The sequence below is a fragment of the Botryllus schlosseri genome, chromosome 4 (assembly GCF_051294905.1).
Source record: "Botryllus schlosseri isolate E-star chromosome 4, Bs_hap1, whole genome shotgun sequence".
Lineage (NCBI taxonomy): Eukaryota > Metazoa > Chordata > Ascidiacea > Stolidobranchia > Styelidae > Botryllus > Botryllus schlosseri.
Window position 1 is genome coordinate 16,010,629 of NC_137239.1, and position 22,444 is coordinate 16,033,072.

At 39.7% G+C, this 22,444-nt stretch overlaps 1 long non-coding RNA gene across 4 annotated transcripts; it reads right to left on the reverse strand.

The window, feature by feature from the left end:
- Positions 1–11,457: 11,457 nt before the first annotated feature.
- Positions 11,458–17,332, reverse strand: LOC145437120 (uncharacterized). Of its 4 annotated transcripts, none has more exons than XR_013914588.1 (6): positions 17,116–17,329; positions 15,702–15,811; positions 15,176–15,355; positions 14,755–14,967; positions 13,420–13,507; positions 11,458–12,477 (listed from the first exon to the last, which is right to left on the reverse strand). It is a non-coding gene; the product is annotated as an uncharacterized LOC145437120 (long non-coding RNA). The 4 variants fall into 4 exon arrangements; XR_013914586.1 differs by having other exon boundaries at positions 17,116–17,325; XR_013914587.1 differs by having other exon boundaries at positions 14,755–14,943; positions 15,702–17,332.
- Between the last annotated feature and the right edge of the window lie 5,112 nt (positions 17,333–22,444).

The following is a 22,444-nucleotide window of genomic DNA, read 5'->3' on the forward strand; positions in this document are numbered from 1 at the left end:
TGTCGCTATCCGTTGTAACAATATACAAAAATATCAAATTGTCAGGTGTGTTTGTCAGATTTCAAAATGAAAATGGTTTTGTTACTCTAGGAAAAGCTAGATGACCAAGAGAAAATGTATTGTTACACTGGGTAAACGCCAGATCCCCCAAAGGAAAATGATATTTTTACTCAGGTAAACGACGGACCACCAAGTGAAAAAGGTTTGTAACCCAGGGAAAAATATATTTCCAAGCGAAAAAGGTTTGTTACCTGGGGAAAAAATATATTTCCAAGTGAAAAAGGTTTGTTACCCAGGGAAAAAATAGATTTCCAAGTGAAAAAAGGTTTCTTACTCTGGGAAAAAATAGATTTCCAAGTGAAAATGATATGTTTAGTCAGGTAAACGACGGACTGCCAAGTGAAAACGGTATTGGTACTCAGGTAAATGATAGTTTTCCAAACGAAAAGGGTTTGTTACCCAGGGAGAAAATATATTTTCAAAAGAAAATGATTAGTTACTCTAGGTAAAAGTATTTTTTCAAGTGAAAATAGTTTTTTGCTGTAGGAAAAAAAAATAGATTTGTAAACGACAAGGGTTTGTTACTCTAGGAAAGGATAGATCGCCAAGCGAAAATGATAATTTTACACAGGTAAACGTCAGTTGTCCAAACCAGTATGATATTTTTGACTTGGGTAGGTATCTTGTGTTCAACGCTGGTAGTGTGATTGGTCTTGTTAAACGTAGTTGCCGAGTTGTACAATATACTTTTCGTGTGTATACAATTACGAAGGGGCGGAAAATGAAATTGCTATTATGATCGCCAGAAGATTGTTGTATGTTGATTTGATTCGTCGGAGTAGCAAACCTAACATTCGCATATGACAAGCAAAATCATTACCGTGAATACATGTAACTGGCTCACTCGGTCTCGACCAATGCAAAATAGATGATTCGTTTTTTGAAACCGTAGCGAAGACCACATGTAAATCGATGCGATAGACTTCTATCCCTTACATTCAGTCGTGTCGTGTCCATTTTAATACGAGGGCCCACAGGTATGACATGCACACACTAACACCGTGAACAGAAATCGACGATTTTGATTAATAAAAATATTTCTTGACTACATCGGAATGTCTATGTTGTAGAAAGTAAATACTTTTATGGAGTTGTGTGTTTAATGAAAGCGATTGGTTACAAGTATGTGTTGGGGAAAGAAAATTTATTTTTCTATATGTGACGAAATGAAAATAGATTCGTGGTTTTAATTGAATTGTGACTGTGTTGTTTTAATGTACGTTTCAACAGGTAGACTTGACACTGAACAACAATTCGACTCACAAAAAATGTTTGTTGTATGATTTGTCACTGGTGCGCAAAGGGTTAGGAATATTTTTGATTTACTGCTATGGCATTGACATAACCCTCTGAAAGTGAGTATGCTTTTCTTTCACGAAAGTTTACGTGGCTCCGTTGTAATAAATTTGTGTTAACTAAACTCGGATGGATACCACAATTGTGCTGGACTTACACATGGTATTCGCATACTGTACACATACAAACTTTTGTGTAAACAACTCTGATGTTTCTGTTCGTACTAGTTCTGTATTGAACTATTTGATTATTAAGATACATGAACAATCATTCAGCCAATAAAGTTCTTGTGACATCGAAACAGTTTGAAAGCGGTGCCAATCATTGTACAGGTTCGTAGCATGAGCGAATATTTTCGTGTGTCATGAATATCTTTCTTATACACTTAGTATGAAATGAGATAATAATTAGTGTCCTACAAAAGTAAAACATGTTGTGTTTGATTGCAGACTTTTTATCGTTGTTCGTTGTGGTTTTGAAAGATGGATGAGTTTACATTTGAATATAGTAAGCAGAACAACTCAAGTAATAAATTTTACTCGTTTGAAAATCGACTCGTTTGAAAATACCGATCAATGGAGTAGCAATATCAATATGGGTGGTATATTATTTTTCGCGATATGCACCAACCATCTAAGTATAACTTTTCAAAAATTTATCATGTCATAGAAAAGTTGGTTTTTATGAAATCGAAACAAATATACTTCGATTATCACGACAAAGGAATTGAGATCAACGCAGTATTTCGAAATGGTATGTTCTGCAATCGCTAAATATCAAACTGTGCATACAACTCGGTTAGGTAAACGACCCAGTTACAAGTCGGATGTATTCTTGATGTACAGATGGCAGTCTGATGATGTAAAGCTCAACCACTCTAGCGATTCGAAACAATTGTACTTCGATTATTATGATGATGGAAATTACGATCAACGGAGTATTTCGAAGTGACTGTGTATCGTTCGGTATGTTCACCAATCGCTAAATGTCGGTTAATTAAACGATACAAATGACAGCTTGATGATGGCAAAGCTCAACCACGCAAATGTGTTCATTGCAAAGTATTTGACACAAACCAAATATCGAATGGAGACCATCACATTGGTTTCATTTCGAGTGAGTGAAAATTGTTTTCTGTTGACCAGGTAGGACACATTTGACAAACATCGTGCACATTGTATCTTTGTGATGGTAACGACTTTCGGCGACTTAGTTTCATGTCGGGAATTATTATTTGAGGGTTCAAAAAAACAATCAATACTACAAATGAACAACAATACAAAACACGTTTAGTGAATTATAGTGTAGCAAGTACTTTTTTGATATTACGAGTGTTGGGCACTAGACACTTCTAGTTGAATTGGATGCATCTAACAAACATGTCACAATTTACTTTTGTAATGATCAAAGTCTTGCAACCTCGCGATATTTTACATTTAGCATGTTCTATAGAAAGTGTGAGCGGAGTTGAGTATTAATCGTGTACTTGGGATAGTGCTTTGATATCAAAGAGATATTTTCACACTGTGTAATGTTTCAATTCTCTGTTGCGAATTCCGACAGTAACGACATTGATGTTAAATCCTCGCCCGTGGTTATTGTAAGTGAATCCTAAACATCGCAACAGTCGGTATGGAAATCGAACGCATGCATACTTTTAGATAGGTGACACTAACAAGTTTATTACATCCGTGAAATACTCTGAAACGTCGATCCGTGATTGTGTTAGCTATATTCATCTTCCATATCTGTGGACACAAATATTTCTTAACTTTGGTTACAGCTCATTCGAAACGAATTGTCGCGTGCAATCTAAAAAAGCACAAGTCGAAGACGAATGATTTGATTTCAATGAACTAAAAAGTCCTTTTGTTTTGATGTTGGATTTAATACAATTTGTATGACTATATCGAGTCCGATTCCGAAAGTGAAATGTTACTTTAGTAAAAAAATTGGATGACTCGCATTATGATATTGATAGATGTGTAGAGTAATATGACTAGTTTATAGAATCTCGGTAATGTTTTTTTTTTTGTCATGTCTGTGATCAACAAATATGTGATCAAGTCTTACCATTCGATATTAACTTTCGCAGTCGGTGTAATTTGTTGAAGTAACAATACCGACGAGTTCAATAATATTCTCCATCGACGCATTCGAATAATCCGTCAGCTGCAAGCGGATTTAAAACTCGATGCCGTTTTGTGGTTAACTCAAGTCAGTTGCCGCGTGCTTGTTGATTTCAGGAATGATCATGACTTGTTTCCTGGGTAGATTAGTTATTGTGTTTGTAACTATTACCGTAAAGAGTTGCTGACATTCCAATATCTTTTACGCTGTCATATACGGATTCAATTGTGCTAATTTAATTCTCAGTTATTGTCCTGGCATTCAAATCTCGTATGCTCAAAATATAATAGGTTTATGGTCAAGTCGCATATGTACCAATTAGTAAATAGTCTGTCTTACAGAGTAGTATAACGACCTGTATACAGTTGGATAAAAATTATCGGTCATATGATTACAACCAGATGAATTAATTCAAGTTTGCTAGTTGTACTGATATAATCAAGTAAGTGAAAACTAGATTTTTAACACTGGTGTTTGTTGTGAATAATTCTTTTGAGTATGGTAAGATGTTAAAATGTCTCTTTGACAAACGGAAAGCCTGATCGCGAATAGAGTTGTAATGTTTCATTACTTGTTTCAAGTCAATGTGCGTATAATATCGAAATGGTACTTGGAAAGATGAAAGATGGTAGTCATGTTTGTCAATCCTATTTCAATTCAAACTACACCAAAGTCAAAATATTTCATTTTTGATTATCTCAGTTTACCTGTAGTACATCTGACGAATGGATTTAAAGTTGACAAATTACCAAAATGATTGAATATTATCGGGTTAGAGATAGTTGGTATTGATTCTATAATTGTTAAAACAGCGGTGTGGAATGTGTGAATGATTCGGAGTTGAAAGTTGGTCAAGTCAAGTAATATTCAATTTCAAAAGGATTATACTCTTAAAAAGATTCGAGTTATACCAACAATTGACAATTTGTGGGTATTCAAGTCGTTACCGTTGTGGGTTCTGTTATTCCTTACCCTTGTGAGCGATCGTGGGATTTTACAATTATTTCACACCTATTTGAGTATGCGGTAACCACACAAAGGATTAGGGTTAGGACGGAAATAAGTGACAATTTGTTGCTATTCAAGTTACCGACACCGGCGGTTCTGTTAGTCGTTACTTATTAAATCTTACCAGCGAAATCAAGTTCTGTGACAAACTGATTACTAAAATTTCACCGCGTGAGCGAGCCAACACGAGTTTCCAATACGACATGCGAGAGATACCTATACTTGAAAGTACGACGTGTGAGCGCACCCATAAGAACACATGCCGAATCACCACCACAGCCTATACCTGTAACGTTATCATGTCGTCGCGTCCATAAGAATAACGATATATCATTGTCGTCCAAAATATTACTTATGCGTAATTCCTACCTTTGTAACACCAAACCACGAGAGATGACTAATGTTTTCAACCGCGGAATACTTGGATAATTTTGGCGATGATAAAAAAGCGAATGATACGATTGTACGTGCTTTTGTGAAGAGTTTGATTTCAGAGTAATAAACGAATGTGTAAATGTGTATACTTGTGATTCTTGTTGCGACTGTGAACAGCAGACTATTTCGTAGGCGCGAAACAGCAAATAAGCCGAAAGTATTATTCAGCTAGCAATCAATAGCGAGGAAAGAGAACACGATCGGTCATTTGACACGACTAAACTACGACATCATATATCATAATTTACGATCAAACTATTTCACACTGACTGGTCTAGTGCAATAATCGATAGTAGCACGCGGTTGGCTGTGAAACAATTCAGTGCGCAGGTCATTCGGAATATAGGTCGCACTGCTTAATCCTCTTGCAAGCCACGTTTCCGTTTGTGCGGTTATTGTTGGTGACTATTCAACACCACGCGAGAGATGGTTGAAAGTGCGCATCACGACCGCACCCATAAGAACACATTGCGAGTCACCACATATCGCGTAAGAATACACGACAGACACATCATCGCCGCGGCCTATATCCACAACGTTAGTTCACTACGACACAAGAATCGTGGGCACATCATCGCCGCAGCCTATATCCGAAAGGGTACCATCATCACCGCATCCATAAGAACACATGGCACCTCACCGCCGAGAGGGGGTCTGAAAGGGTGCCATCACCACCACGAGTTTTCGCGGCACCTCACCACCGCAGCCTATACCCGAAAGGGTGCCATCATCACCGCATCCATAAGAACACATGGCACCTCACCGCCGAGAGGGGGTGTAAAAGGGTGCCATCACCACCACGAGTTTTCAGGCACCTCACCGCCGCACCCATAAGAACCAATGGCGAATCACGACCGATCATACTAACTACTCACGGGAGTATGTTTTTGCGTCAATATTACAAGGAATAAATGTTGTCTGTGTAGCTTGTATGTGCATTTTGCTACTTTGCCAATCCCGGGAAATTCCGGGATTGAGGAGCGAAAATCCCGGGAAATCCCGATCCCGGGATTTGAAATTTGATCCCGAAGTCCCAACCCTAGTCACGAGTCAAGTCACATTTCAAGTCAAGTTGCCTTTTCGAAGTATGTATGAGGCATGATCACGTCATTGCAGTTTGCTAGCTGTCTGAAATACAGTTTGAGTAGTCATTGATTCCGAAACGATGAACGAATATAGAGTTCAATATGCACGCAAGAAGGCGCTGCTTCGCTCACATATACGTAGAACTATTAAACTACGTAATTGCATAGCCTCAGTTTATATAGTTACCAGCAAAAATAGAGAATAGAGAATTGGAATTGATAAGATACAATACATTACCCATTTACAAAAAGATATGATACCATTCGAGCCTGCGCCAATGGTTGACGACTATATAAACTATATTCGACTTTAATTTCAATAAAACAAGAGGTTTGGTTAAGGTAAGAACAGAGAACAGAAATAGACATTTTGCTATTCTATTACTTTACTACTAGAGTTATACGACAACGTAAGCAGTAAGCTGCGATCACTGCGTGCGCGGTCAATTTATTTGTGAGAGAACAATCGAGGCTCAGTAAAACGCACGGTCATTGAATGATTGGTCGCTCTCACGGGTTAGGCAAGCGTTTCGCGAACAATCAAGATACAGTGATTTTTATCAACACCGATAACTTGATGACTTGAAATTGACTCGTGGATTTTGCTCCGAGTCACGAGTCAATCCACATTTCTGATACGCCGAGTCAAGTCAAGTCATTTTAGCAAAGTGACTCGAGTCAAGTCAAGTCATGCGAAAAAGGTGACTCGAGTCTGACTCGAGTCATCCCAACATTGACTACAAGTGTAATTTCACTTCCTCAAAATTGCTTCGTGGGCCGGACTAAATGATCTGGCAGACCGTACGCGCCCCGCGCGCCGTATGTTTTACGTCCCTGCTGTACAACCATGTTCTGGCATCGCTATTATCGCGAAGATCATTTCTTTTATACGCTGTGTGGGGGGGGGTATATAAATTAGGATTATGGAAATTCTAGTTTGATTCGGAAGGGTTTTATAGACACTGCAAAATCAAATTCTGATTTGAAAAATGCCCCCGGGGTATCTGGATTCTTCAACATATTCTTCAAGTTGTACTCCATCGACACAAGTATCGTCTGTGGGAGTCAATCACCCACCGCATAACGACGAGCAAACGAATATACTATTTCATTTATTGCCACAAACTGTATGATTGAAATATTCTAGAATGGATTAGGTATTTCGTAATATCCCTGGCTAAATTCAGCTGGGGACATAAATGCAGACAACACCGTCATTGGGGGTCAACAAATGCGCAACGACGCGCGAACAATAGGAGTTTTCAAGTTATTTAACGTACGATTAATTATCCGAGGTTTTAATATCTCTTTTCTAACATGCATTGCTACATTCAGGCGTGGTTATAGCTGCATACAACACCAGATAATAATGTTTCTGGGGATCTGTTTACCATCCCTTCGAACTTTATTCCTTTTGTGTCTGTATACAGAGCTAGGTTGTTCCAGCCTTCTTCGGCTTTTGGATATTTCTCGTGTTCATACCATTTCAAATACATCTGCTCCGTCGAAGTAGCTTCTGAAGTATGAATCACATGTTAGTGTTAGCGAATATCAAATTAAATTTAAAATTCGTACTCATGAAACTGGATCTACAAGCTTTTCTTCATACGTTGGTCTAAGGCTGGTGATTTATAGGCCTATACATTATCTACTATGCATTATAAGTATTATCGCTATATTTTCAGTCCCTATATAATCAAATAAAAGAGTTCGTTTTGGTTTATCACCATAATTTTACTATAGTGTGATCGGCGGTCGGATGCATATGTGTAATGCTGCCTTCCATCTAGGTCAGCGGTTCTCAACCGGGGGTCCGCGAAGCAATTTCAGGGGGTCCGCGAGACCTCTAAATTTCAAAATGGTTGATAACCTAATTTTTATTTTATTTTTTAATTTGAGAAAGCATGAAAACCTCGTGAATCATACCATCATCTGACATGAACTACGTAGTGTGGAGATTCATTTTCCTTGCCAATTTTCCAATAACCTTTTGATACAAACATATTGCTGTTTAGAGACGTTTAGTTGGAGTTTGTGAAAAAATAAAAATAGTTTCGTCAATCAGGGTGACTTCGTAATGTTTGCGAAACCGCGATTTGAAGCTATCAGTCTCATCAAATTAGTGAACAGTCGTTTGAAATAAAAATTTCCGAAGTATTTCCAAATTTGTCTCCATGCAGGGATTGAAACCTCGTCACGAAATCCATTTATCCTGTGACATACAAAACCACTATTTGAACAGCTTCTTCGATGTACAGAACTTCAATATACAATTGCATAGTGTATTCATCTTGAAATGAACCCGAATATTTTCGGCTTACACTCGTCATAAATCGAGCCATGATATACCTGCTCTTAAAGCTCGGCTATCAGATTTGGCGCATTCTTATTGCGGATGCCCTATCGACAAGGCTGGTTTTTTGATGAACAAGGAGTGTTTCGTTTCTATCAAAGCATCACGCTCCAACCCTGAATTTAATATCACCAGTTATATTGGTATGCAGCCGTGTTTTGTTAATGAGCAATTGTTCATGGTTGAAAATGTTTGCTCATAAATAGGCCTATATATGTAAACCGAACAGAGCAAGTCCTTTCATGACAGTCTCTCTCAGGTTGGAAAACTTGGATCCATTCTTTGGCGCATAAAATTTGTCTATACTTTTAGATTAGGATTTCACTTTGACGGCAAAAACTCTCTGCAGGCCGAATCCGGCCCGCGGTCCGTATGTTGCCCGTCCCTGCGCTAGATGCTGGACGTGATATGTTCATAAAATATATGTTTCTTCATTTTGGTGTCATAAATGTTGCGATCACACCAAAAGTATCGTCGGAAGCGTTGTATGGTAATATTGCATTAGCCTTCATCTATCTTTGCGGGAATGATTTTGGGCACTCCTCGTTCATGTCGGATTTTCAAGACACGACCACGTAGGCCTACTTCAAGAAATACAGCAGCAAAATTAGCTTTGAAATAATAAAGTCTGCCAACTTCTGCATAAATAGTATGATGTTATTTACAAGAGAAATCATTATTTTGCTGTTTACCATAAGCCTGCAGTTCATATTTGCACAAGATGGATGAAGGTACTATAGTTGCACCATGACAGAGCTAAAATTGAACTAAAACTTGAGGGGGTCCGCGAGGGTCCGTGACAGTCAAAAGGGGTCCGCGAAGCCAAAAAGGTTGAGAACCACTGAAGGTAGTTTACCCACCCCTGGATTAGACCGAGCTCGCAAAGCGAACTAAGATATTCATATACCATTAAAATGACAATATACATACTCTGGAAATTGGATTAATGGTCCCCCTTATCCAAGCCATCGTGTGCGTAACACCGCTCGCATCTTTCTTGCGGTACGGCCGCAACATTTCTATGACCAGATTATAATCTTCTATATTTTTTATATCAGCCACATATGATCCATTTGCCTGGCATCTCCTTTCACCCATTTCGTAGGTCACACTATGTTCGCTGCTCATCGACAACCAGAAGCATCTTTCATGAGTAGATCCATACTTGCACGGCGATGCCACTGCAAAATCTCAAATTTAATGACATGTCATACTCGGCGATTCTATTATGTTCATTCCTTGAAGACACGCACTATCATACACAACGCGGTGTATTGAACAGATAGAAGGATGTTGAAACGACTGACTACAGTCAATCGATCTATCATTCACCTCGATCTACTGGTATTCCTGGTCGGTGTTGATTAGCACTCTCGTACTTTCAACATCTATAGTAATTTTACCCCATAGATGCCATCCTACAGTACGGCGCACCATCCTCCAACACTTGGGTGGGAATTTTCGAGTCGATCTTGGTCATACTCATTTCACAATCCATTAGTGCAGCAGCGCTGGAACGTATCCTACCACTGCGATATTTCGCCCAATGCCCGGTGTGACATAACGCGGCGAGAAATGCTTTATATACAGCAGTGGCTCCTGAGCAGGGGTCCACGGACCCCTTGGGATACGAAAGGCAGTGTGCAACTATACGCCATTTATTGACCTATAATATTTTGAAAATTAACATAAAGTGGTATATTATTGGCCAGATTTCTTCAACTCGATTTTTTTCATTTGTGTTTACCATTTCCTCCTACAAATTAACAGTAGACTTATAATAAAAAAAACATAAGATTTATAAATGAATCTTGGCCAGTGGTCCCTAACCTTTGTCGACTCTCCGCCGCGTTACCAAGGTAGACACTGATTTTATCCCCCCCCCCCCCCCTTGTTTTCGGTAGGAACGTTTATGGAATGGCTTGACAGAGTGTTGTCTCGATCATGGAACATTTCATGACAGCTCGATCAAAGGGTGCGAGTGCTGAAAAGTTTACTAAACACTTTTCTATAGTTATGAAAAATCATTGTTCTAAATTTCTGTTGCAAATTGAATCGTGGCAGTCATTGGCACTGTTTTGAAGCAATGTAGAGAATCTAATATGTTAATCTAGATCTGTAGCCACAAAGTGGGAGTGATTTTGAGATACAGCTGGTGAAAACTACGAGGCGGAAATTGAAGGGCGGAAAACGCACGTAGATGCGATAGATGTACAATTGGGTCAAAACGTTCAGTTGATTGTATTTGAATAAACATGGATTTGAATTTTTTACTGAATTTATTCAACTTCTTCTCAATATTCCAGCATCAAGCTGCTATAGAAGTGGAAGGAATATATTAACGAAGCTACATGATTCTAGGCACTTGTAGGTAAACCTACTTGAGTATTGCATAGAAGTAGAAGTTCTTCCATAGACATGATCTCTAGCCTTTAGGAGGCGATTAACATGCAGAGCTTGTGGGCGATAACTCAAAAGACTTTTGGAACCTGTGCTCTAAACCATCCTTAAATTCGTAAACCAGCCCAGCATATTCAAAATTATGTGGCTTTGAATATTATCTAAAAAAAATTGACACTGAGAATGTTCACTCTTATAAAATTATTTTTGTGTTCACTGGCATTTCACCCTTCGTTTCAATGCCTATTTGAGCGCGGAAATCCTCACATATTCACGCATTTGCACTAGTTTGAATAACGGAAGAGATGAGAAAAAAGTTTTAGTATATCCAAAACATATATTGGAATTGAAAATATCTAAAACAGTGGTTCCCAACCTTTTTGGATGTCGGAGCCGCATTTCAAACATCGGAGTATGAATGGGGCCGCATGAAAACATGTAGGCGACTTCGAACGAAAATTTAAACACTGTAAAAAATAAAGGTGTCCATAGACATGTTTACACCTGGTACCTCTTAATACATGTCCGTCATGTAAAACCATACGACAGGTTTAGTTCCACCTGTTGCCTAACATGTTTCTGCCCGTCATGTAATCTCGAAAACACGTCTGACCTGAGACTTCAATTGACCTTTCACCTTGGACCGACTGGCACAAAATCTGTAGCCAGGATATGAATTAAAACAAGCAATTCAGTGTTGGATCAAATGATGGTATATTGAGAACAAATGCATCAAAACAAGAAAAATTCTGAAATGGCGAGAGTTTCGGATAATACGTAATGAAATAAGAATTACTATAACGGCTAAAAATATTGACATGTCATGGCGCAATTAATTTACTACTAACAGCCACAGTGTAAGTCAAAGAGTACCGAACGTTAAGAAGTTTTGGAACTTATGCAATGAAAGAAAAATTCTTACAACAACGGCTAAAAATATTGGCCCCTCATAAATTAATTAATTTACTACAAAAAGCCACAGTGTAAGCCGCAGAGAGCCTAACATTAAGAAGTTTTGGAATTTATACAATGAAAGAAGAATTGTTACAACAAAAGCTAAAAATATTGACCCGTCATCAATAAATTAATTTACTACAAAAAGCCACAGTGTAAGCCGCCTAGTACCTAATGTTTTGAAGTTTTGGACATATGTAATGAAACCAGAATTATAATAACGGCTAAAATCATTGACCCGTCCTCAATAAATTAATCAAATTAAATTACAATGAACAGCCACACCTAACGTTAGAAAGTTTCGAAACGTATGTAATGAAACAAGAATTAATATACCGGCTTGAAACATTGACCGGTCCTCGATTAATCAAGTTATTACAAATTGTCACAGTGAAAGGCGCCGAGTACCTAATGCAATGACACAAGAATTATAACGGCTAAAAATATTGACCTGTCCTTGGTGAATTATTCAAATTAATTTACTACGAACAGCCAAAGTCTACCTAACGTTACAAAGTTTCGAGACAGCCGCAGTGTACTTAACGTTCGGAAGTTTCGAAGGAGAGTTCGTGACGACGGACCATGAATTAGAGGCTGATGGAGCGAACTTGATGTTGAACAGCCAGTATATTGCCAGTATTATGGCCATAGCATGATGGAAGCTTCTGACCCCTTTGATAACTTTGCCATAGAAGAGAACTTTCCATTCATTCAGGATCGTATTGTACTTGATCGTCGGATATAATTCTTTGGCTCCTGATAAATAAAAATGATATTAGCTTAGTACTATCGATGTGGTCTGAGATTAAGAATTGAGTTGAGTATGAGGCCTAATAATAGGGTTACCATGCGTCCTCTTTCAATAGGATTTGTCCTCTTTCTTGACTTTTTTAAAAGTGTCCTCGGAGGACGCCCTTTTGTCCTCTTTTTTGAGATTTTGTCCTCTTTTTTGAAAATTTAGGTCACATTGAGAGCGAAATGCGAGTGATATGCCGTAAATCAGCACAGAAGTGACTCTATTGCGGGTATTTCGGAGTCAAAAACGGTGATTGGAGCTCTGAGCGAAAAGTTGACCTTTTTTAAAAATTTTCCAGTCAACCGGTCACAAAGTGGGCAAAATTCACCGATTTTTGAGAATTCTTCTCCGGTTTTGCAAGTCTCAAATTTCTGAAAAAGTGTCCTCTTTCTAGATTTCCAAAATATGGTAAGCCTACCTAAGTCATTACCGCGCGAGTCGGGGTCATGCAAAGAGGTAAGAAAACGATCGTACGTGATGGTGCTTTCAAGGATATCGAGCGAGCATAATGGTACCCAGAGTGGAATGATTTTAGCATCAGTCGTAACACTGCAACTTTCTAAGTGAAATAGGAGGGGCCAATATTGGTTTCACATCATCTTCTTTGATTGGACGCCATATACTAGTGACAATTTCACCATAGTGTCCTACAGTAGCATGGACACGGGAAAATCTCGTTACTCACTGATATTGGATTACATCATTCTTTCGATTTACAGTGACCTTTCGAGATACCAATTTTTATCAAATACAGTGTTAATACAGCAATACAGTGTTAATAGTGCCATAAATTGCCTTTTTTGTATGATGTGAATGATGTAGCCTGATGGCAGTGAGCCATGCGATTTGCTTGTGTCCACAACACAGTCACATAATGCTTACACATACACCAAACAACTTACTTTGTCAACAAACAGGAAGCTGCCATAGTTGTCATTGAAGAATTGAAGATCGTTGGGATCCCGACCATCCACCCCAGTTTTTGACGACCTGAACGAGAAGTGTCAGAAATCAACTCAATGTATGTTTTGACGCGACTGCGACGTCGTAAAGTAAATCAGCGACTTTGAAACCTTGCGCGGGCCCCTCTAATGTTGATAAAGATTTTCAGTCATCCGACAGGAGGTAACACGGTTGGGCAAGGGTGAAAACATGACATATATTACTACGCAGCAAATTCGATGACAATTATGTTACGACAACCAAGTGTGCAGTCATGTCCCGCAAGGAGTTGCAGGTCGCCTTTGTATACCTCTGGGCTCATTTGACAAGGATTATTCCAAGCTTGGACATATGAATATCAAGGTTGCGGCGAGGCTGCGTACATCGCGTTGTGCAAAGGTTTCACCGCTGACAATATTTTTGCGAGTACTAATAAATATTATAATCAATTTCTAGAATCGCCTTGCAGCCCGAGGGTTGGTCGCCCTCATATCTAAGGAAGAAATGTCTACGTCTGGAAGTATGTGCGATTAAAAAATTCAAGAAAACTAAAATCTGCCCAAAAAGAACAATGTATGTTAATTTAAAAAGTATCTTTAGGTCACCGACGAGTTTTATACATTTTGAAAACTGACTTCACTTTTTGCTAACCCATGGTAATAATTAGGGCCAATCAAAGCCATATTTTGTTCTATGCATCAGCAAGTCGTGAAATCAATTTCAACACAAAACCGTATCCCTTTGAGCTTTATTAAAGCTATGAAGTCACATTTTCCTGATTAGGTCATAAAGCTCAAAATTTACATTAAGAAGCGATTGGACAAAAACGAGGTTTAACAAATAATGGAGCTGCAAATACAAGACATTTCACCAGCGCTTTATGCACCCCTGCAGAAGTGGCAACCCACATCAGCGTCTGTGGAGCTCTCACTTTCCTTACCAAAGTCATTTTACGTCCGAATCGTAACTTCAAAGACTTTAACATTTCACACTACTACTGTACTGCAACAGTGATTTAGAATAAAAAATGGACGTGTATAACTGTTGTTGCATAGGTTTTACTCTTTAGTTCCGTCAGTGCCGATATTTGCATGTAAAAATACACCGTTTTCACATAAATTCATATTTTCCAAAAAAAAAAGTCATATTATTGATTTTCTAAGGTCATATAAAAATGGCCCTAGTTATAATATATATGTCATTTGTTGTGTCATGAAAAATGATTGCGCAATGCGCATGCCACAAATGCCGAGGGATTGTGCCGTCAGTGACTTGATCATAACACTGCTTTATACCTACGGTACCCAATGCGCATCGATCAAGATCGGGTAAATCTCCAGCAGACTGTGTTGACATCTCATTCAGAATGGCCTCGCAACGCGATTCGAATGTTCTTTTCATCCTATCCAGAATCGTTTCCTTGTGAGGTATTCTCCACTTGCCTCTTATTGCGTTTTGATGTATCTCGATGCTGCGCTCGTCGTCTGTGGAGAGTATACATGTTGACTCTGTAGGACAAAATAGATCCTAATCAAAACATGACCGGTTATCGGTGCAAGGTGCTACTTCTTGCCAATGTTCCTTCTAAGCTGCTCGCATGCGCACAGACACGAGAAAAATTAGACGTAACATTGTCTGTTGGCGTTATCAGTATCATATCAAAATATTCATATTGAAGATATCTAGATCAAGAAAGCAAGATACTAAAATGCTCACATTGGATGTTGTGACTCGAGAATTCTTGCAGCGTTGACTAGATTTTTCCACAAGCTGCTGAGATTTCCGTTTGCCGCAGCGTCCATGCTTCTGCTATTCCAAGTTTAAGACGAGAACTTCTTTTTCATGGTGTCTTCTCCATTCCCTCAACTTGTTGCAGAGCTTGTCTTTCCATGATCCCTGCAATGTGGCATAGTTGAAGAAAGGTTTGGATTAAGTTTGGACAAACTTCTGAGATGTGTGTCACCAACATTGAAAAATTGGAATGTAATGCCGCCCCTGCTGTATGATATTACACATTGATAATAATCGTCAATAATTGGTGCATGCATTGCATACGTTGTAGGACTAGCCTATTGCATGAACGTGGTAAGGGGATGTCATTATCATTGACTTGATCCCAACACTGCTTTATACCTGCCCAATGCACATCGATCAACATCGGCTAAATCTCGAACAGACTTTGTGTTGATATCCCATTCAAAATGGCCTCATGACACGATTCAAATGTTCTTTTCATCCTAACCTGAATCTTTTCTTGTCACGCAGTCTTTTCGTCCACTTGACACTTATTGCTTTTTGCTGTACCTCGATGCTGCGCTCGTCTTCTGGAGAATATACCGATGCAGGTTGACTCTGTAATAAATATCTTCATTAAAGCCCAGCAAATTATCAGCTTGCCGGTAATAGCGAGTCAATTTATTGCAGAAAGAGCAAAAGTTTTTTTAGGCCTAACTATTTCGTAAGAACAGACAGTTCCGACCAGAAATGAAGATAAGCAGTAGCCTAAAATTCTAAGGTAATGGGGGAAAACAGGCAATTTACATATACGAGATCACAATTTCATCAAAATTAAGATTTTTAGGGTTAAAAATGTCAAAATTGACAGAATGTCAGATTTTATTGGTCAAAATCTTCGGTTTTTAGATAAAAATAAAATCACCCTAGGAGAACATCACATATTCGTTGAAGAAGTTCATATCAACATATTCCAACATATTCTATTCGGGAAACAAAAAAGTACTAACCTATGGTAGATTAGTAATCTATATAGACCAGGAATGGCCAACCTTTTCGGCTGAAGAGCCACATGCAATTGACGAACGAGTTCGCGGTCCACTAGCCACGCCAAGCAGATAAAATTTTCGAAATTTATAAATAAACAAGGTCAATAATATTATTACTCGAGTATTGCGGGTCTATTGTATACCGCCCGCTAGACTCAGTTTGCAGGGACACGACTATTTGGCGTCTGGCCACATCGATATCGCCATTTCACCATTGACGATCTTTATGCGAGCGCAAACGCGAAAAGACTTTCTCCCGTAATTGCGAATACAGTTAGACTCAATCGGATAAAATAGGCGTTTTTTTCGTTTTCAGTAGGGGGAAGGCTACCAAGCAAGAAATCGTGCGAAAATTAAACACGCAAAGCGTGAAGAAAAATTTCGCTGCTATTTTACTTTATTGTAATGTACGACGACTTACTGAAAAGGTGACTGGACCCTGGATCTGCCAATGCGTCGGAACTGATATTTTAGTCATCAACATCCCAAGTGTCGCAGCAAGAATTGTAATTTTTTGTTGGCATTGCAAGTTCACAATCTGAGCAATTCATTTTCGATAATATAATAGGAAATTAGCTCACGGGTCACGCAAAACCCTCTCGCTGGCCATATTTGGCCCATGGGTTGGTCACCCCTGATATAGACAGGCCAATGCGATCATTTCAGAGCCGGAGCAGCAGCTAGAGCAGGAGCAGTTTAAATTTGCGGCTGCTCTAAAGCCCTGCATAACACGGCGTGATTTTGGCTAAAAATCTATATTCGTTTCTATTACAGATATCGAACAAGACAAGATAATTTTAGTACAGTATGATTACCATGATCATCGCTTTATGACGATAATTCTGTTGACATGCATAGAATATAATTACTCACTTCCATCGTCAAACCAGTCATATTGTCCCATATCTTTGGCAGACAATTCGGGTCAAGTGTAGAATACGGCCACCGCGAGAAGTGATCCCCATGACCTTCACCGATCAGTGTTTCACATTAAAACAACGAATGCTTCCCATGAACACGTCAAAATAAATTGTTTTTTGCCGGTGTGGAGAGACTGATATTAGGGCTGGCGGGCGTGGGGGGGGGGTATTACGGTACGGGGATGTTAGGGTTAGCAAAGTGGATATTAGGGTTTGGGTGGGGATATTGGGGACGGGGATATTAGGGTTGGGGTAGGGGGGATAGTGGGGTTGGGGGAGGGAGTAATATTAGGGTTGGGGTAGGGGGGATATTAGGGTTGGCGGAGGGGGATATTAGGGTTAGGTTAGGGGTAATATTAGGGTTGGGGGACGGGGATATTAGGGTTAGGGGTAATGTTGGGGTAGGGGGGATATTAGGGTTAGGTTAGGGGACGGGGATATTAGGGTTGGGTTAGGGGATATTAGGGTTGGGTTAGGGGATATTAGGGTTAGGTTAGGGGCAATATTAGGGTTGGCGGAGGGGGGATATTAGGGTTAGGTTAGGGGTAATATTAGGATTGGCGGACGGGGCAATTAGAGGGGGATATTAGGGTGAGGTTAGGGGTAATATTAAGGTTGGGTGAGAAGGATGTTAGGGTTGGCCAAAGCTCCGCCGATCCTAATATCCCCGTCCCCTAACCTAACCCTAATATCCCCCCTACCCCAACCCTAATATTACCCCTAATCCTAATATTACCCCTAACCTAGCCCTAATAGTACCCCTAATCTAACCCTAATATCCCCTAACCCAACCCTAATATCCCCGTCCCCCAACCCTAATATCCCCCCGTCCCCTAATATTACCCCTACCTAACCCTAATATTACCCCTAACCTAACCCTAATATTACCCCTAACCTAGCCCTAATATTACCCCTAACCTAACCCTAATATCCCCGTCCCCCAACCCTAATATCCCCCCGTCCCCTAATATTACCCCTAACCTAACCCTAATATTACCCCTAACCTAACCCTAATATTACCCCTAAACTAGCTCTAATATTGCCCCTAACCTAACCCTAATATCCCCCAACCCTAATATTACCCCTAACCTAACCCTAATATTACCCCTAACCTAGCCCTAATATTACCCCGTCCCCCTAACCTAATACTGCCCCTAACCTAACCCTAATATCCCCGTCCCCAACCCTAATATCCCCCCGTCCCCCAACCCTAATATCCGTCTCCCCACAGGCAAAAAAAATATTTTGACGTGTTCATGGGAAGCATTTATTGATGTCATGTGAAACACTAAGAGTTTCGAGATGTTCATGTGCAGCATTATTCGATGATGATCATGGGGGTCACTTTCTCGAGGTGGCCGTATTCTACACTTGACCCGACAATTCATAGAAATCGCCGTTCAATTCAAGCGACTTGTCGTAATATTCCGTAGTGAATTTTCTGTCCTAGATGGTACTACGAACTGCACATCTCACAACATCATAAATCTCAGATAGGTGATCAACTGTGATCACCTTTCTACTATTACCATGGATGATCAGCATTTTCATATTTAATAGCACAAGAGTAATAAATCGCTAACCAGTCTGATGAATCTGAAAAATAGAACGTCATGTTCAAAATTACGCAATTTTAATTACCGGTACTTTTCTCTATCGGCATATAGTTCACTATTAAACTTCGAAACATATTCTATGATGCAGTCTAATGTAGCGATCTCACCATCAATGTTCCCTCTAAGCTGCGCACATGCACAAATGCGCAGTGCTAACACGGTCTCTGCGCACAAAAAATTCGATATGATGACCTTTTTTTCAGTCTTTACGCACTGTTGTCCAAGGGTCTGCGCAGTGAGTTCGTGAGTGTGCGCAGACTCGTCAAAAATTAGAGGGAACATTGCTCACCGTACTGTAATTTACCAATACAGTATACCGGTAAATTATGGAGTCTCTGGTAAAATATTTCACCAGGTTGTAAAACACAAAGGAAACCGGTTTCTGTCATAGCCTCACAGGAATAACAGTGTAAATATCGCCCAAAGCCTGACTTGAGGATACCACAAATGTGACAGTGCCCGTCAAAATCTTCATAGAAAAATATTTTACCATCTTGATCCTGATTGACAACATGAATTCTTTTTTGCCGTATTTGTCACATAAATTTACAGAGCAAACTTGTCCCTCCATATCTTGCATTCGACAAAATGCAACATATTGGCATGGTATACACATCCTCCTAATATATCAACTGGCTCAACTTTCTTAGGTTCATTATATACATAGTTAAGCTAAGACATTCCCCAACATGATATACTGTAATCGACTGGTTACCGTATGCACTCTGAAGCTATATATGGTAAGTGCTAAACCAGTGGTTCCCAACGTGGGCGATATCGCCCCCCAGGGGGCGATTTGGCGATCTAGGGGGGCGAAAATGACGAAGGGGGCGACAGGGGGGCGAAAATGGACAAAGGGGGCGACGGGGGGCGAAAGTAGCGAAGGGGGCGATAGGGGGGCGATGACGCGTAAAATCCGCTGACCTTTTTTTTTTTTTTTTTTTTTTTTTTTTTTAGTCATCCACCTAGCATTACGGAGCGAAAAAACGTTATTTTCAGCTCTGAGCGGAGAAAGATGACCTTTTTTTTTTTTTTTTTAGTCATTTCGCCGGTGATTACAGTGTCTGTATGCCCAATTATCGGTGCACAAAATTTGGGGGGCGATGATCGGTGTTGACCTTGAAAGGGGGGCGATGGGTCGAAAAAGGTTGGGAACCACTGTGCTAAACGATATGCTGCCTCCACACGCCACACGTTACCGTACTGCAGTTAAATGCAGCACACCAACTATGCACACCCCGTAGGCGCGCATATGAATCGGAAACACTTTCCCCGATGAAAACTGATGTGAAATGCATCCTCTACTAACTGGACAAATACGATCAATAACCGTCAGCCGGTAATAAACTCTACACTCAGTTTCGCCGACTTTGCTGGCCGCGTAGTGATCGCCGATGGAAGTGGCTTCCCGGCACTGAAAGTTTTTCAAACCAATCGTAACGCATACGGCAATCACGTGAGCAGTGAAGTAAAACTTCCGTTTTTTTAACCAATCACGTCGGATCGTGAAATAGTGTGAGTGGTGAACTGAAATTTTACCGTCGTTCTGCAACCAATCACGACGGAGACTGAAATCGAGGACCGTGAACTAAAATTTCCTGTTTTCCAACCACGGATTCGGAAATCGTGTGAGCTGTGAACTGAAATTATACCTCAGTTTTTCAACCAATCAAGACCAATACTCAAATGTCTTTTTTTTTTATAGATAACTAACCTACGCATAGATTCGCACCACCCATCATCACCCTTGCTCGTCGTGAGGAATAGGCCTTTTGCAGGACTTCGATCACGTGACTAGGTCGCATAGCAACCACAAATTGGTTAGCAAGCTACTTTCTCGCGCACCTGCTTCAGTGCTAAATATCGCATATTGTACTGTTGATTTCTAGTTGTAAACGTTTCGGAAATTTGTTGTAGGAGTCATCAGAGATCTACCTATGCTAGATGCCAATCCTGTACAAAGCATATAGAAAGATATCGTCAGAATTACGCAGAAATCCGTCGTTAACGTAGCCGTATTTCGGATACAGTATATTATCGTTTTAGGGCTGTAAACGTTTTATATAAAACGCATGTGTCATGGAAATGCGCAAGGATTCAAATATGTTTGATGTCTTTGATTCATGAACTATGTAAACTCCTTGCGTCAAAATGATCGACATTGTAGCCGTTATTTGGTACCGTAGTCAACTATGATTTTATGACACAAAATTCGACATTGCAGGACATTGACTGCGTGATATTTATTGCAACATTGAGTTAGGTGTGGATAGTATACTACACTATAGTTGCATTGTAGTGGTAGTGTGTAATCATTGCAGCATTTTGATGATTGATATCGATTGCAATATATATATGATACTGATATTTTTAAGCCTAGAGACAATGACTGCCAGTGCCAGTACGTTAATGTGTTAGGAATTCATGCCATGTGCTACATACTATATATATATTAAACATCCTATGCTATTGTATGGCTTCTCAGTTAAACAATTCAAAATATTTAGACCTCTACACCTATATTACAAGTTATTGATCATTCTGTCATGCTGCCAAGTGCCACTACCCGAAGAAAAATGATCATCAGCTCCAATTGAGGGTGCAACAAACTGTCCCGAGGCCTGGATCACTTGATTGGTTGCCTGGATTGGATTACTTCACTCTTTGACACAGTGCAAATATCTTGAGTTTCAAGACATGGCTATACCACATGTATACGAATTAATGATCTGATGGATTATCCCAAGAGAGCCGAACATAGGCAACTAAGAAATTGATGATGCCCTCGTCAAGAATTCAGCCTGGAGCCAATTATTATCACCACATAAAATTCGGTCATGCAGTAGAAGGCAGCGTGGTTTCATGCCAACAGAAAATGTCAGCAGATTATCTGGCCACTGACTAACTGTCCTGAACTTCTTTCCCGATGTTGATGTCTGCTTTGAAAATGATATTTCATTTGTGTACAGCAAGACAAGCGCTCTTCCGTAGATGCTATGAATCTGTCTAGACAAGTGGCTATGGAGGTAGATGAAAATACATAGGCATAAGAGTCTCGGCAGTTATTGAACTTGATAAGGTTAACATGCATTTTTCTTCAACTATTTCTTATGCTCTGGGTATCGAATGCACAAAAATTAATAAATTGCACTTCTTTCCAAGTTTATTGGTAAATTCAATGAATCAAAGAATATCACAAAGTTCAGAATATTACGAGATCAATGCAAAAGAAACGATGTTCGTCGTCTTTAGAGGATGTTTCTGAGTTGGTTGAACCAATACACATATAGGGGGTCAGCAACGAAGTACTATTTTACCTGAGTACTAGCGTCATTATGAGTTTAGGCTACTTCCACTTCTACTTGACACTTTTCAGGTAGTACTTTTTTGTCAGGTTTGGGCTTTTGTCAACTAGAAAGTAGCTTTGGCGCATGATTGCATCCCCTTCAAGCGTGAGGTTGTCATAAGAACTGGGCAAAATAGCCCCAGTACCACGGTAACTAAATCAATTTTTGAAAATTGCACATATTAGTGGTGTCATCACCCTTTTGCGTTGATCAAGAAGATGCAACATGAAATGTTTACAGTTGTCACGTGGCATTAATTTCTAAAACTAAGGGACCCTCAACCAAATCTACTTCATGTAACGAATTTCTTGACTACTTT